The 17,254-nt window shown below is 36.6% G+C and overlaps 1 protein-coding gene across 13 annotated transcripts in view; it reads right to left on the bottom strand.

Annotated features, from left to right (window-relative positions):
* Positions 1–17,254, bottom strand: part of SOX6 (SRY-box transcription factor 6) — a 558,867-nt gene that overhangs the window by 455,782 nt on the left and 85,831 nt on the right. For 12 of the 13 annotated variants that reach the window (XM_079789455.1, XM_079789470.1, XM_079789454.1 and 9 more), the window contains exon 2: positions 3,326–3,397. The exons of the other annotated variant lie outside the window; for it this stretch is intronic. The gene's annotated coding sequence lies outside the window, so the exon portion shown is untranslated. The remainder of the gene's footprint in view (positions 1–3,325; positions 3,398–17,254) is intronic. 13 annotated transcript variants of the gene reach the window in all.

Here is a 17,254-nt window from a genome sequence, read left to right as displayed (position 1 = left end):
CCTTAAAATCACAGATGTTTTCACTGAGGGAGCTTTGGACTGGGCTGTGCTCAGTTTGAAAAAGATTTCTGTCCATTTAAAAATACCACCAAAAAAAAAGATGAATTCGTGATTTGTTGTTGTCGTTGCTAATTTCCTAAAAATTCATGCCATTCAAAAATTTCAGCTGAAGCACAACCTGTGACAGTTTTGGAAGAGGGGGATAGGCCAATGTCAGGGAGGAGCAAATGATCCAGGAACATAGGAAAATGGAGTGGCAGAAAGCTCTCTGCAATCTCCTCCTTGACTTACTTACTCTACCTCAACTTTCTGAAAATATTTGTATAGCAATCAAGGGAAGACTGAGATAGTGATCAAAAACAACAAAAGAAAGAGCTAAAATACTCTCTGAGAAAGGACAGCCTGATATAATGGAAAGAGCACTAAAAGGTTAAGTCCTGCAAAAATTAAGCCAATTTAATATCTGCAAAAACAAGTGTCATACCAAATCAAGATATTGTTATTATTATTTCCTGAAGCACGGGCTAAGCAATAATCACTTTTTGTACCAGACAATAAAATACTGTTTGTACCTTTTTCAGGGAAAAGGTGGCTAGTAGAGACCATGAACAGAGATAGCATTTTATAAAAGGGAATTCATTTTCAAATTACTAAAAAGGCTTGGGTAACCTGATAAAGCAGATTATCTAATGATCTATTTCTGTTTTGTTTTGTTTTTAATCAATCATTTATTGCTCTGGAAAATTAAATGGTCAGAATTCCATCAGTATTTTTTAATTAGACACAAAAAAACTAAATGTGGGATATTAACATGGAAAACAAGGTCCTTTTACACAATGCCTACTTTGGAAAAAGAAAAGGGTAGTTTTAGTTTTGAAGAGGGGGATAAAAACCTATAATAAGATGCTTTCAGCTTCTGAAAAGATAACCACTTTGGTTCACAGTGTTTTCCTCTTCTGACCTAGGTAGTAGATGTGAGTAGGTAAGATTCCAATCGGTTCTCACACACCCTTGGTGTGGCCCATTCATTATGGATGTGCAAAACAATATCCCACCTTCCTTATCTCACAGACCGGCTTCTGCACACCTTACTAAGAAACCTTCCCATGGCCATGAGGTATAACTTTCTGCCTTAGATCATGTAGCAAATAAGCAGTTCCAGGACATGGAAATTAAAGTTCCTAAAAGAAGCCATTGTCACTGAAACCATTTGCTTGTTCTTAAGCCAGAAATAGATAAATATTTTTACTGTTTTAGCTGTCTCATCATTCAGTGTAAGTGGTAGACAGTTTCCATAATAATTGAAAGAAATGGGAACTCAGGCATTCTGGATGCCCTGTTAATTTTATCTGACTTATCTTAGTCATGGTATCTTGCTACGTTTCTTTAATAAGAAGGCTCCACAGTCAGAAGAGGGCCCCAACAGAGCCTGAGACCGCTGACCAAAGGAACAGCAAAGCCCATGCCCTGATCTAGCACATGGAAATTCTCGAGACTGGAAAACAATTACTTTAAGGCCTGTGTGATTAGCATTACTTTTGTCTAAGTAATCAAGGCAAAATCTGAAGTTGAACTCCAGAAATAACCATATGAAAACTATACCCACGGAGACCCGTCTTCTATTTTTAGCATCTCTTTGTTAAATCACAAGAAAAATCTCAACTATTTGGATCACCTCCATTCAAAGTTAGTCTATGTATGATGGGAGAGGGGCGAGTAAAGAGTTCAGGAAACAGAGAGCCTTCAGGTGATGACAACTGTAAAGAATATTTCAATAAAGGCTATCTTAGTTGAAATGCCAGTAATTACCTTGTAGTTGCCATTTTTTAATTTTAATCATCTTAAAAACTTAGAAAAGGAAATGATTGAATAATATGACAGAAGAGTGAAAGGAGGTAAAAGAAAAGATAAAGCAACTAAGATAAGATTAGAACAACTTAAAATTATTCCCTTTCATTCAGATTTCTAGTAAGGTCAGCTCAGCCCCTTAGAATCATCCTTTTTCTCCAGAGCCCCTTGAAAATAGTTTACATTTCTTTCCCCATCTTCTTTGCCTCCTAATCCTCACTATGATACCTTGTACAAATTAAAAGCTTATATTTAATGCAAATGAAACATGTAGTTTAATATTTTGCGTTTTACCTAAGAATAGTTTCAAAATAAAATGTGAATTGATAGTTTCATAAAAATAACATATTATTCTTAAAAATGTATTAAACTATATTAAACATTTGTGTCTACTTTCTAGGGTTCATTCTAAATGCCAGCCCCAATCAATGGTACTACTAAGAGAAAGGTAAAGCTGTTTTTATTTTAGTTGTAATTCCAGTTTGGTCCTGGGGGTGTGTCCTTGCATCATCCACTTACCCCACCTCCATTTTTAATCTCCAGCCGTTAAATTGGTTTTAAATGAATTTTTGCTGCTTTCTGCTTAAATACTGAATAACTTAAACTCTAATTTGTAACGTTACTTTTTTTTTTAAATACTTTCCTAGAAGTGTATTCTCTAAAGTTCTTGACCAGAGAACACTAACGGAGGAAAAGTTCCTATCTCTTTGTTGTTATCGAATGTAAAGCAGCCCTTGAGATGCCAGTGGATTACAACATACTACACATATAAATGTATTTTAGACTCTACTTAAATAGTCTGTTTTTAACAGACATCTTTAATACCTGCCACATACTCTAAAGTGCTTTTATATTAATAAGTACATATCAATTTAAAGTACTTTCATTGATCATTAAGGTTCATTCAAATTTTTTCTTGAAATTTACCTTCTTTCCTGAGAAAAAGTATCTTTGTTCTCCAAAATACCATTTAAAATATAATGTTGTTTTGAGAGATGGTGAAGAAAGCAAGAAAGGCCCCCAATTTGATATACATTATACATTCACTAAATAAGTCTTTGGTTCCTTAGCACATGGTCTTCTCCTATATGGCAGCTCTTTGAATTCTGTATCATCTCACCTCTTTTTTGTGAGCACAAGCACACAGCACTTTTCAAGTCCAGACCATCAGAAGACTAAGACTTGACCAGGGTAAACTGTCCATGTGTATATAGACAAGCCCCTTTAAGGTAAATCATTCCTACAGTTGAGCCTCATCTGAAAAAGTAAGATGTCTATTCTTTCAGCGTATTGTAATGGGCCCTAATATTTTTTTCTAAAATCCTCTTGAGAAAACACCAAAAAAAATTAATAACACTTAGAAAACATTTACAAAAAAAACTAATAAAAATTCATACACTAGAGGAAATAAGAACTTGTTTACAAACTATAATTTCCATGACACAATGAGAAGAGTAATAAATAAACCAATACTTACAAATACGCCAAAAAAAATCAGCCCCAGCACCCAAAATCACTGGTAAATTGCCTTTGAATTCATGAAAGTGACCTGAAAATTTAGAGAGAAAATGAAATAAAGATTAGGTAAGTCGCCTTTCTATGCTTTATTAAAGAAGTATACATTTGCATACAAATCATACTACTTTTAAGTCAGGCAGTTGTTCCCATCTCCTCTCACAACTCTTTCTAAGATGACGATAACAAAAGAAACAATTATTTCACTATTCTATTGCTAATAATGCAAAAGTCTCCACCCATTATAGCTTTTTATATAACGTTAGTAATAAACTTTGTGTTTAAAAGTGTAAGTAAATACAAAAGGAAATATTTTTATAAAAAGAAATAAAGGCTTACAAGTTACATTTGAAAAACATGTTTCATTTATGTCTGCAAGTTAAAATGAATTCACAGAAAATACCTTGGATGTGTTCAATGAGAATACCTTATAGGTAGAATAAACATGAAAGGTTGCCGTTTCTGTTCTACATAAAGTGTGGAACCCATTTAGACTCTTAGGTTATACACAATGCATTCTGTATGAGCCACGATTCAATTCAAAATTCTTTTGCTTGCACACACTTTAGTTCTGGCCGAAGAGGTAACAGATGCAACTCAAACACACAGAGTTAGCCTTGTAAAAAGTTTAACTAGCACAATGAGTCACTTTATGCCTCTAAATATCTATGGTTTCCTCTCTCCAGAACCCCCATGCATTAGAAGGTAGTTTGGTAGTTTATTTTTATTGTTTGGTCTAACTACAGCACATTTTTAGTTCCATGAAAACAAAGAAACTTTGTTGCAAAGGCCATATTCTTTCCCAAATGTGAGGATGGCTATAAGTAGTGTTCAACTGAAAATAATAATGGAGCTTAGGTTCCTAATTTAGGTCAGAAACTTTTCTAGACTCTAGGGATTGGTTTGATTCAAAACCCTTTATATATATATATATATATATATATATATATATATATATATATATATATACACACACACACACACACACACACACACACACACACACACACACACATAGCCAGTAAATATCTAGGTTAGTTAACCTACTTAGCTAACTAGATTTTTTTTAAATTCATTCTGGAAAAAAAACAAGAAGAATCTTGATCAACATCATCTGTAGGAATCACTGCTCCCAATGTTGCACTTATAGCACAAATGGCCATAATAAATTGGGGATCGGCACCTGAATTAAGATGAGACACAAAATAAATATCTAACTCAGCCCTTCCCCAGCTCCTATAACATGCTTTTGCCTAAGTGATCCAGATAATTTATTGTATTTTCAAGTCAGGATTAACAGATAATGAATCTGTCCTGGGCATTTGGACAGCTTTAAGTATCAATGGCTATTATACCCATTAGGTTTCTTCACCCAGACTTCCTTCTCTTTTTAGGGAATGGTGCCTGGGCCTTCCCCAACCCAGTTTGCAGCAACTCGTAATGCCTACTTCCATTGATGTAAGAAGTCCAGGAGAGTCTGGCCAAGGGAAGGCAGCTCTCTCATTTAATTTTGGTATTACACCCTTCTCCTCATGACTTTCTGGCGTCTTAGGAACCAGGAGAGCAATTGTATCTGGGACATCACACAGCCCTATGTGGACACACTCTGTGTACCATTCAAAGCCAGAAAAGAATACTGGTTCCGTTATAAGCTTTTCTCATACTTTATCCTGCCATGAATTATAAATTATAGCTTTGAAGTTAACCACAAAATAAATCTATAGCAAAATGTATATCTAAAGCCTAAACCCTGGAAGAATCCAAAATGGTTTTTAAGTACTACTACATTTTTTTAAATAATCACACCTTGTCCTTCTAGCAAATATTTTCTAAAGCATGAATTGAAATTATGCAACATACACAATACATCTCATTCTTTCCTTTGCATTTAAATGTTGGGGGATAAAATAAAATGCATCTAGAAATATTGTGGCTAAGTATAGCTCTTTTTTCCAATAATTGTACTCTTTAAGTTAAGATCTCTAACTCTGGAAATATTTTAAATTTGGAACAAGTTAAATTCCAGACATTCAGGGCAAATAATATTTTAATATGCATTAATATGAAGTAAACAAACCCCACTTGTCATATCAATGCAGTCTTGTTATATATGTTAAAAACAACTCTGTATATCATTATCAAATGATATACACTATTGGTGAATTTTGTAGCAAACAATTAAAAAAGTTTAAGTTTCTAAAAATTACAGAGTTCATTATTATAACAAAGAGAAAAAGAATTTAGTACATACCTACTCCTGCAGAGAATTTAGAAATAAACAAGCAACATATTATGATGGCCAAAGAGGTAACAATCAACTCACAGGAATTAACACACAACTTGAAGCAAGCTAATTCTTTGAAAACTAAAAAAGTTTAGGCTGAAGAAGACATTTCTAAAATAAAAGTAGACACTTTGGTCCTGAGGGCAGCACAACAGTAAGAAGACAGAGAAAAAAATGCCAAAGCAAATCACCGTCTGTTGTAGAAAATCACAATCTGTTTAGTAAAATGAATCCTCAGAACAGCCAATGACCATAGATTATTCCATTCCTCTGTTTGCTCATTCATTCATTCAGCAAGTAGTTAGAGATTGCACTGAACAATAAGAACACAAAATGTTTCTTAAAATAAATAAAATCCATGCTGTCCCAAAGGGTAAAAGATCCCTCCTTTCTAGAAACATCAATGATGAGAGAGAATCACTGATCAGCTGCCTCCTGGAAATCGAGCCCACAACCCAGGCATGTACCCTGATCAGAAATCAAACCACGACCTCCTGCCTCACAGGTCGGCACTCAATCTCTGAGCCATGCCAGCCAGGCAAATGAATGCTGAAAAATTTTATGCTAAGTAAAATAAGCCAATCTGAGAAAGACAAATATCACATGATCTCACTTATTTGTGGAATCTAATGAACAAAATGAACTGACAAACAAAATAAGACCCAAAGCAGGGAGGCAAGGAACAGACTGTCATATCTCGATCTGGGGTTGGGTGGACAAGAAGAGATAAACCGAAGAATTTATATACTTACTAGTGTCCCTGTGCACGGATTCATGCACATTGAAAGGAAATTAATTAGAAGGTGGCTGGTGGGGCAGAACTGGGTGAGTTGGGCCAGACACGCCCTGGAGCCAACCTTCTGTGGTCCCTCCCTGCCTGCTGCACCTCGGGTGGCACCATGGCTCGAAGGGCATCTACGGTTACCACAGCTCAGCAGTAAACCAGATTTTGGCCAACAGTGCCCCAGCAATAACATAACCCTCTGCTGAAGGCAGAATTGTGTGGCCCCTCGAGGAATCGGGCTCCCTCCTCTCTGTTCACCACTGCCAAGTCACCACAGCTCGACAGCTCCTGTGTTGAGCACCTGCCCCCTGGTGATCAGTGCGCATCATACGTACCAGCCAGTCAGCCAGTCGACTGGTCAGACAGTCGCTTAGCCTTTTATATATATACTAGGGACCCAGTGCACAAAATTCATGCACTGGGGAGGGGTCTCTCAGCCCAGCCTGCCCCCTCTCACATACTGGGAGCCCTCATGGGATGTCCTACTGATGGCTTAGGTCTGCTCCCATAGGACCTAAGCCGCAGTCTGGCCTCCCTTTGCGGGAGGCCACTGGGCTGATCAGGGAAAGGCGCCAGCCCCATCACCCCGCTGCTGCAGCCACTGTCAGTCACCGCAGCCGCTAAGGTATTTTCATCAACATGGACTCCAGTCCCTTCACCATGAAAAAATGACAACTTTATTTAGGCTTTAGGCTTGGGAAGCGGGCACCCCCCCCCCCCACCCCTTCGATCGCAGGCTCAGCCCCTTCCCCTCTGATGGACAGCTGGGAGTGACCTGGGTGCCAAGGAGGTTCCCAGGACCCAGGTATGTATGCAAATTAACTGCTATCTTTGTTGGGTTAATTTGCATACTCACTCTGATTGGCTGTGGGTGTAGCAGAAGTCTGGTCAATTTACATGTTTCTCTATTATTAGGTAAGATATGCATGAAATTCGTGCAAGAGTAGGCCTTCTTTCCCCCAGCTGCCAGCACCGGCTTCCCTCTGGCACCTGGGACCTGGGCTTCCCTCTGGCCACCAGCAGACACCTGGGACCCAGGCTTCCCTTGCAGACCTGGCTTCATCTGGAAGGACGGAAGGATGTCCAGAAGGACATCCAGTCTAATTAGCATATTACACTTTTATTATTATAGATAGATATGCATAGCCCATGGACACGGTCAATAGGGTAGTAAAGAACTGGGGGATGGGGAGGAGCTATAAGGAGGGAGGTAAAGGGGGGGAAATGGGAGATATCTGTAATACTAGTGAAAATAAAAACTATATTTTAAGAAATAATAAAATAATTTTGTATGCCTAAAATTAATACAATTTTATACGTCAATTATAATTCAATTAAAAAAATTTAAAAAACAATTAAATAACCATGTCCTTTCCCCTCAAGGATTTTTCAATCAATAATTCAACCTGGGCCACAGACTATAACATGTGACCATGGTGATGACATGCTTCTGACTATCTGATCAACAAATTTTTGCACATCCTTAGTTTACTAAATAAAAAGTGCATTGCTACAAACACTTCAATATAAAAATGCACAAAGAATATAAAGAGGAAATGTACAAATGAAATACAAACATCCAATAATATAAAATATGTACACTCTCCCTAATAATCAAAGAAATCTAAATAAAATATTTTCACCTACAATATTGGCAAAATACTTTTAAACTGGTCAAAAACTAGTATTGGTGAAAGTCTGAAAAATAAACACATTCATGTACCATTGATGAGATTATAAATTAGGTACAACTTCACTGAATGGTAATTTGACAAAAAGTGTCAAAAATGTTTAATGTCGATCTCCTTCAAAGAGTATATTATGCTCTTCCAAAAATATATTATGGCCATAATTTTATATCAATAAATATACTGTTGAATAAAAAACCAACATTCATAATAAGAACCAATTTATAGAAAATTAAATGTGTATGCACACACCCCTGTTTCACAAAGTAAAATACAATTTAACAAAAATGTTAACATTGAGTGAGATATAGGCTTATTTTTACTTTCTTATCCTTATGAGTTGGTGTTATTGAGATTTTTAAATACTTAACATGTCTAATTTGTCCCAAAACAGTAAAACTATTTCTAAAATTCAGTATATCACTTATACATTAAAAAGTAGTCACCTAAATCCTGGCTAACTTGCTATTAATCTGGCAGCAAAAGTCAAATATTAACTTACAAAGAGAAAAACCTCTGAATTACAAAGCAACTTCAAACAAGAATCCTGACCTCAAATGAAGAACCCATAAACATTTTCACAAAAGCATGTCCAAATCTCCCCAAAATAGGTACTAGATCAAAGGTAAACAGCAAATAAAAACACTGCCACCTCCCTGTATAATTAAGCTTTAAAAGCTTTCAAGCTAAATTTTTAAATCCTGCTTAAAGCTGTCTCTAAGCCACACCCATTTCTTTTTTTATCCCCATCCCCCCCCCTTTTTTTTTTTTAATTTGCTTTGGCAAGAAGGTTCAAGCACCAAATGGGTAATTGAATTCATTTATGTAGAATCTGAATTATTTAAAAATTAGATATGAAAGGAACTGATACCAAGCTAATGCCAAATTTGTTTTTAAAATGCAATTACTAATAATTAAGAACATCAGAATAGTGAATGGAAAAATTCAGGTTTAGTTATTGATATTTATATCTTGTAGGGCAAAAGTAAGAGTATTTCTGAGGTGTCAAGGAAGATAACAAGATGTTACCTAGTCTAACACTTTGTTTTCCTGGAACAAATACCTATTTCCTCAAAGAAAGAAATTTCTCCTATTCTTAAAGATCTCCAAAGATAGTTATTATTAAAGCCTACTCATCCTAGCCTATTTATTTATTCTATGCTGTTCAACCTACATCTTCAATATGATTTCAGTATTGAGGACCACCATTTAGAAGGGACATTGACAAGTATGCAGAAGAGATTGGCTAAGAAATCTTATGGGAACCATTAGAAATGTTGCAAATTCTAGAAACAGTGCATTGAAATAAACTGTAGAGATCATCAAACTCTTTGGTCTCTGGATTCCATGACATTTCTAAAAATTAAGAGAGTCCCAGAAAGCTATGCTTCCGTTTATCAATATCTTATATAATAAAAGCCTAATATGCAAATTGTCCCCTCCGGCGGTCATTCAACCAGGAGTCTGACCTCTCCCTATGACATGTGCTGACCACCAGGGGGCGGTGTGGAACATGGCAGGCGCTGGCAACACTCTGCTGGCCCAGACGAGAGCAGGATCATGGCGGGATGGTGGAGCACGTGAGCAGGCGGTGCCAGGCCAAGGCAGGTGTGAGCAAGGGCCCCAATCGCCCCCCCAATCAACCCTGTAGACAGCGACCATTGGCGCAGCGGCGGGGGGCGGGGCCGCCACCTGGCTCCCAGGTGCTGAGGGAGCGGGAAAGGGGGTCTGGCCCCCGATCAATTGCCCCACAGGCGGGATGGTGGAGCAGGTGAGGGGGCGGTTCCAGGCCAAGGCGGGGTGCCAGGCAGAGCTGCAAGGCTGGGGGCGCGAGCTGGGGCCCAATCTCCACAGGCCACCCTGAGGGACCCCTCCTGTGCACGAATTTGTGCTCCAGGCCTCTAGTTTATTATATTAGAAACTAAAGCTAAGAAAACATTTGTTATTTATTCATTTAAAGCAAAACATATAATTAAATAGTAATTATTTACATGGTAACATAAAAACATACTTTTAAAATAGTATAAGCACATTTTCCAAAACAAAGTATTTGAATATAGGTATTATTTTGCATTTTTGCAAATCTCTTAAATGCCTGGTTTAATAAAAGACAGCCGGATTCTCATAGGTGTTACTGCATTCCATCTGTGTGATATGTTGACTTGATGGAAATAAGTGAAAAATATCCATCTTCACACAGATATGAAGTTGGAACGAGGCAGAGTGTTTTAATAGCCTTTCTGGTGGGGGCTTGCCCAGAGTGGGAATGGCTGGGGGCGGGGGAGGCGGGGGAGGTCAATCGGGGAAAAAGGAGACATATGTAAAACTTTAGACAATAAAAAAAAAGTCTTTCCACATGATAGTTGCTACTCTTCTTTGATCTATATCAAAATTTGACAGGTAATAGTTTCTAAAAGGTTAATTACAGTATGTAATCTGAAACCTGAATATCAATGAACTTTTTATATTTTGTTACTTTAAAACACACTGTTCTCTAAATGCATCTTTTACCCATGCATAATTTTGTAACATGCATTGGTTCATTAGGGAAATATCGGTTCACTGTGTTTTGCAGATCTTTAAAAGGTTGACATATTTCATTATTCAGTATTTTTTAAAATCAAATTTGTTAATATCACTACCAATCTTATCAGAAAAGCTTTTAAGTATTGGGAAGCCATCAACCTCATAGTGGTAGATACAAGTTTTCCAAACAACTAATTTTCTCTTGAAAGCTCAAATTTTATTAATGACAACAAACAATATCAGTTGCTTTTCTTACAATGGCACAGACACTTTGCTCATTTTTTAGAATGTGTCTGCCAAGCATCCAAGTCTGAATAACCATTGTGTGTCTGTTAGTCGTTCTTTCAAGTAAAAATGATGTTCTATGGGGGGAAAAAAGGCAGTTCAGCTTGCAACTCAATCACACAAGTGATTTTCCTCAAAATAACCATTGTACTAGGTAGGGTATGCAGCATGAGTGCTTTATGCATACTTCTGATTTTATCACGGAGTATTAAAAGATGTACTTACGGGTCAAGAGTGAATAAAATCAGTTACTTTACTGTTTCATCTGCACCATTATTGAGTGAAACGCTTTTTTCCCCTGTGGGTGGTGATGATTTAAAAAACTCAATGATTATTAATAGACTTTGGTGCCACTGCTCTGATTTATGTAAGGCACCATCCGTTTTGCCCAAAATGCCTTTGTATCCTCGGTGTAAATGTCAACACTGCAAAAAAAATATATCATGATGGAAATAGTTTTGACTTTTCGGACCCCTTGAAAAGGTCTCAAGGGTCCCCATGTGTCGATTGACCACATTTTGATAACTGCTTATGTACTCTGGTAATCCATTTTGCAGCTCAGGAAACTATCTAGTTTAATATTATTTTCAAGCCAACAAGAAGAGGTAATATCTAGCATAGTGAGTATAATATGGTAAATACTGATTAAAAGTTTTCTCTTTTCTTCTTTCCAAAAGAAAGAACAATACTAGTGGGTAGGGACTACAAGATGATGGAGTTTAGCTCAGTCCAGACAAATCTTTAAAAGCAATGGAATAATTTGCCTCACAAAATAGAGACCTATTGCTGGAGTTGTCAATGTTAAGGCTAGTGACGCTTTGCCAGGGATGTTGTAGAAAGAATTCTTACACTGAGTTGAAAATTGTATCAAAACTTAGTTGATTATGTAATCACCTAGACAGCTTTTATAAAATTCAAATCTCTGGACCCTACCCCCAAACCTGCTGAACCATATCTCCTTGAGTGGGCCAGGAGTTAACATATTTTAAAAGCTCCACAGATGATCATTAAAGCTGGCCCAGCTGTAGATGGTATTCAAGAACTGATACACCCATTCCCTCTAAAGTCCCTACCAACTCTAGGATTCTACAATTTTATATTTTATCAACACCCAGTGGGAAGTATACCCTGACACCTTAATGTAACACAGCCTAAGCCTTTTTTTAACATATTACAGATGGTCAGGATCAAGGTATTTCTGGGTCAGAAAAGAAAGAATTAATGTTGCATCTCTTAGGTCTGCCAGTTCACCTCTGCCCACATGTGTAGCAGAATGGTAAATCAGAGATAGAATTGCCTAAATTAGACAAATTTTCACAACTGCCAGAACTTTTGTGCTCTCCTGAAAAAACAATTCAAGAAGATCTGTCAGTGGCCCAGCCAGGGAGGTTCAGTGGTTGAGCATTGATTTATGAATCAGGAGGTCATGGGTTCAATTCCCGGTCAGGGCACATGCCCAGGGTTGTGGGCTGGATCCCCAGTAGGGGGCGTGCAGGAGGCAGCCGATTAATGATTCGATCTCATCATTAATGTTTCTATCTCTCTCTCCCTCCCTCTCTGAAATAAATAAAAATATATTTAATAACTTTAAAAAAATATATTGGTCAGTAAATAAGGATGGTCAGTACAAAAATTGTGTCTACATTTAAAATAAATGAGATTATTTAGAAGATAGCATGTCTTCCGCTTTACAAAGATAGCTTATTGCAATGAACCAAGACCAAACAAATACAGCCCACAAATTTCCAAGACCTATTTACAGAATCACGGTGTTACTAAATCCCCAAAATCTTTGTAGTTGAGGTCTTCACTATGAAAAATTCCATATACTGCTTAACCTTACACTTTATACAATATAAAGCAGCAAGGCCACTTGACCAGAATTACACAAAAATTTGGCAGTGAATCAAAAAGAAAATTGAAATTTTGGGGATAACTTTTCACTCAATAAAATTGTTCTCTTTTATCTCTTCTGTCATGTCTTCTCTTTTCTTAGCAAAATATATTTCTGTGAAATAACACCTATTATTATTAGGTTTTTTAATATACCTTTTTTTTTTTTTTTGCAGCCTGTCTGATTTCAGACATAAATGGTATCAGTTTAATAACAACAGTCAAAGAAGGTCTTGTGTAGGTAGGACTGGAAAAAATAGTGATTTTCAAAACACAATCTTCGGATTCCCTATTTCAGAACTGCCTGCCTGAGGTGCTTATTAAAATAATTTTTTTAAAGATTGTTGGGTCCCACCCAGACCTACTGATTTGCCATATTCTGAAAATATGGCCTATTTTAAAGCATAGTCCCTAGGTAATTCCTATGCACACTAAAATTCAATAACTGCTGGGTCAAAGGGCAACTGTGTTAAAGGTGGGTAAGCTCACAAAAACTTATGTCCAAATATGAAAGTTTTATAAACTCTATAAAGTGTTTAATCTTACTGAAAAAATTCTGAATAATTTTGCAGTTCCTACTTTTTTTTAATAAAATATTTTCTTACATGTTAAGGAAGAATTAGAAACTAGACATGGAATTTAACTAAAAAAAAAAAATAAGTCTTAGTTATTTCAGGATGTTGAGTGTTTGGTGTTGCTTTTGTTTTTTAATTTGAGACCAATACAAGCAATTCAGCAGCAATTCAATTAACATTTCTGAGAGCCCACAGGATGCATAGCATGAATTGGGATCTCTGGGGATACAGAACAATACCAGTTCTCCAACTACTGACAATTTGGATTCATTGTAAGATAAATATTATAGTCAGAATAGTCTCAACATTTGCAGTGCATTATCATACTCAGCAAGAGGAGAGGATTCCATCCCTGCTGAGTTCTCTCTCCTTAAGTCCTGCTCATAAAATAAAGTGGCAGAACATTTAAAGAGCAATCATTTAACAAAAGCTCACAGATAAGTACTGATTTTTTAAACCCATAAATTTTTAAAATCAGTCTACTATTTTTCTGTACGGTAAACTGACAAATGTAGCAGAGCTGTTTTTTGTACTTGTTCTAGGTAGTTAAATCAAGATAAATTTAAAGACATCTAAAGAGGGTCCGTTTTGAAACTCATTTTAAGAAATTATTTTACCACTCTCAGTACCACTCCCTCTTAACCACAAATAATGACTTCAGTAATGGAGCTCTGTAATTTAAAGTATCAGGCAAATAACACCAAGTAACTCAGATGAGATGACACCGCCTGTTGTGCAAATATGTACTTAGGATGAGATTATAAAAATAACAGCTGCATTATCAACTGGGTTCAGACCAGAATAATTTATGTGAATGCAGTCAACATGGTTGAACTTGGCTACATAGCATGTGTAGCACTATATACTTTTTAAGCACTTCTCCATTTGTGACAAAAATTCAAAGGTGAGTGGAGATACTAAAAGAAGAAGAGAAAAACAAAGATTTAGTGACTATGGGCCAATTATTTAAGAGTCCTGACTCCACTCCTAAATCATAGTTACTCATCACTTCCTGAATGTTTGCTCTGTGCCAGGCACTGTGTTAAGCACTGGAAAAATAAAAATGAATGAAGTAGAATTGGTAACTTTAAGGAGTTCACAGCCTAAGAAAGGAGACAAATAAGTGTAATTTTCTGCAAAATATGTTAGGTGAAGAAAACAAATTATAAAACTATATAACCTAATTTTCTGAAATAAAAAATATGCATAAAAATGTGCATATTAACATTTACTTCCCAAGGTTTTTGTAAGGATTAGAGATATGAAAGTGCTTCCTAGATGGGCAATGCCTTGCATAAACGTAATTCCCTTTTTGCTTTTTCCCTGAGAAGACTTTGTTTAAATGTACCCACGTCACAATTTACACAGATGACCTGGAACCTAATGTAACCACCAACTTTTTATTAACCCTCACTCAAGGATATTTTTCCATTGATTTTTAGATAGAGTGGGGGTGTGTAGGAGAGAGAGAGAGAAAAATAGAGAGAGAGAGAAACATCTATGTGAGAGAGACACATTGATTGGTTGCCTCCCACACTCGCCCCAACCAGGGCCAGGGATCGAGCCTGCAACCAAAGTACATGACCTTGACCAGAATCGAACTTGGGACCCTTCAGTCCACTGGCTGGTGCTCTATCCATTGAGCAAAACCGCCTAGGGCAACCACCCACTTTTTAAAGAAGAATGTCTTACGGTTACATGACCTAGAGCTTTGACCTTTGCAATGCTACCCATTATCACACTCAATAACTACACACTCCATATCCACAGAGAGATCAGTCATACACTATGGATTAGTTCTTCCTGGACTTAATGAGGTCCTGTGCTCACTCTCAAAAGCACAGAAACAAATTAAGAGAATTTGTATAGAGATCCTGCTTATCCTGTGGAGAAGTATATATTCTCCAAAACAAGTTAAAGATCTCACTGGAAAGCCCACATATGATCTGGCCTGGAATTTCTGAAATGGCTTCAGTTCCTAAGGGAAAACATCAGGGATAGCAGGATGAGATGCTTCCACATTTGCAGAGAAGGAAACAGACACATAACTCACTTAAGACCAATGACAAATTAGTGACGAGCTTTCATTATAAGTCAGAGTTTCCAGTTACTGAGCTTATGTCCAGTCTATGAGGTACATAAATGTCTCCTGTTACTTCATCTGTAAAAATGGGATACCTGGCATTCACTTCTCTTGTAATATGTCAGTTTTGCTACTTTGCTTTCCCACTTAACTCATTTGACAAAAGACACTTTGTAAAATGAAAGAGGTTAAATTCCTGGATTTTTAAATACATTTCTCCAGTGTCAGCGCTTTCCTATCTCACCCAACTCTAATCAACCACCAATTCCTATATCTTCTTGTCCTGGGATTTTCGTAATTTCACCTTCTTTTTCTGATCCACAACGAGATTGGTGTGTGTGTGTGTGTGTGTGTGTGTGTGTGTGTAGATATACATAGAAAAAATACCCTGCTACATACTACATAATTCTCATTTCCCTACATCAGCGAGTTTCAACTGGTTGCTGCAAGAATTTTTTAAGCATGCAATGACTATTTAGTCAGGAGCACTGACCTCTTTTCCCTTAGATTATCAAATAAAAGAATGACAACAGCCAACAACACAATAGCCATTAGGTATGAATGCCCTGCCTTGAACCATAAATATATAGGGCATATAATAAAGTTGCATCTTTTTGGTCACGTCACATAATAAGGTTACATCTAATAGATTAATTCTTGGTACCAGAAATCTTTATATATAAGTATAGACACCTGATTTCTTAAAAACTCACTCTGGAGCAAAAAGGCTAGGTAATTACTATTATTTTTGTAAACCAATCAAAGTTATACCTATTTTTTTTATTTATCTTTATTGTTGAAAGTATTACAGATGTCTCCTTTGTTGGTTTGTTTTTTCGAATTGAACCCCCCCTCCACCCTGCACCCACCCCTCCCAGGCCTTCAACACTCTATTGTCTGTGTCCATGGGTTATGTATATATGCATATAAATTCCCCAGTTAATCCCTCCCCACCCACCCATTCATCCCTGTCTTCCCTCTGAAGTTTGACATCTGTTCCATGTTTCTATGTCTCTGGATCTATTTTATTCATCAGTTTGTTTTGTTCATTAGATTCCATATATGAGTGAGATCATGTGATACTTATCTTTCTCTGACTGGCTTATTTCACTTAGCATAATACTCTCCAGGTCCATTCATGCTGTTGCAAATGGTTAGAGTTCTTATACCTACTTTTTGTCAGATCAGCAAAAAACTAATGTTGTTTTTTTTATGTGCAATAGAATTTTAGTAATTAGTTTGTGTGTGACATGAGATGAAAAGGGTGAAAATCACTGCCCTACAGTACTGCTCCTATGCCAGCATTGGGACAAACACCACTGCCTTTTTAATGTGAAGTGATGAAAGAAATGCGAAGAGCTCTCCAATACTCAAATCCAAGCCCTAAATTTTACCCCCATCAATTTTGTTTCTTCACAATTAAAAAATAAAAAGAGTACACATTATGAAGCAAATTCTGTAGACTTACCACTATTCAATTGATATTTACTTTCTCATTAAATCCTCATAATTACTCTGTGACAATATCCTCATTTTATAATTGAAAAAAAAATTTAAAGCCTGAAACTTAATGGGATTAAACAATCACAAAGATAGTAAGTGACAGGGTTGGCACTAAAATTCACAGTCTCTGGTTTCAAAGATACTTTCCATTTTTCATTTAAGTAGCATTCCTTAATAATTCAGATCCTAGCCTTTTCAAAACCTATTGGTCCTGATGTGAAAAGAACTCCTTTTAAAAGACTCTAAATCCTACCATTTCTGTACACTGAT

The sequence above is a fragment of the Cnephaeus nilssonii genome (assembly GCF_951640355.1).
Source record: "Cnephaeus nilssonii genome assembly, chromosome: 13".
NCBI lineage: Eukaryota > Metazoa > Chordata > Mammalia > Chiroptera > Vespertilionidae > Cnephaeus > Cnephaeus nilssonii.
Note: the sequence above shows the minus strand (reverse complement) of the source record. Positions and strands in the feature narration are given on the sequence as shown.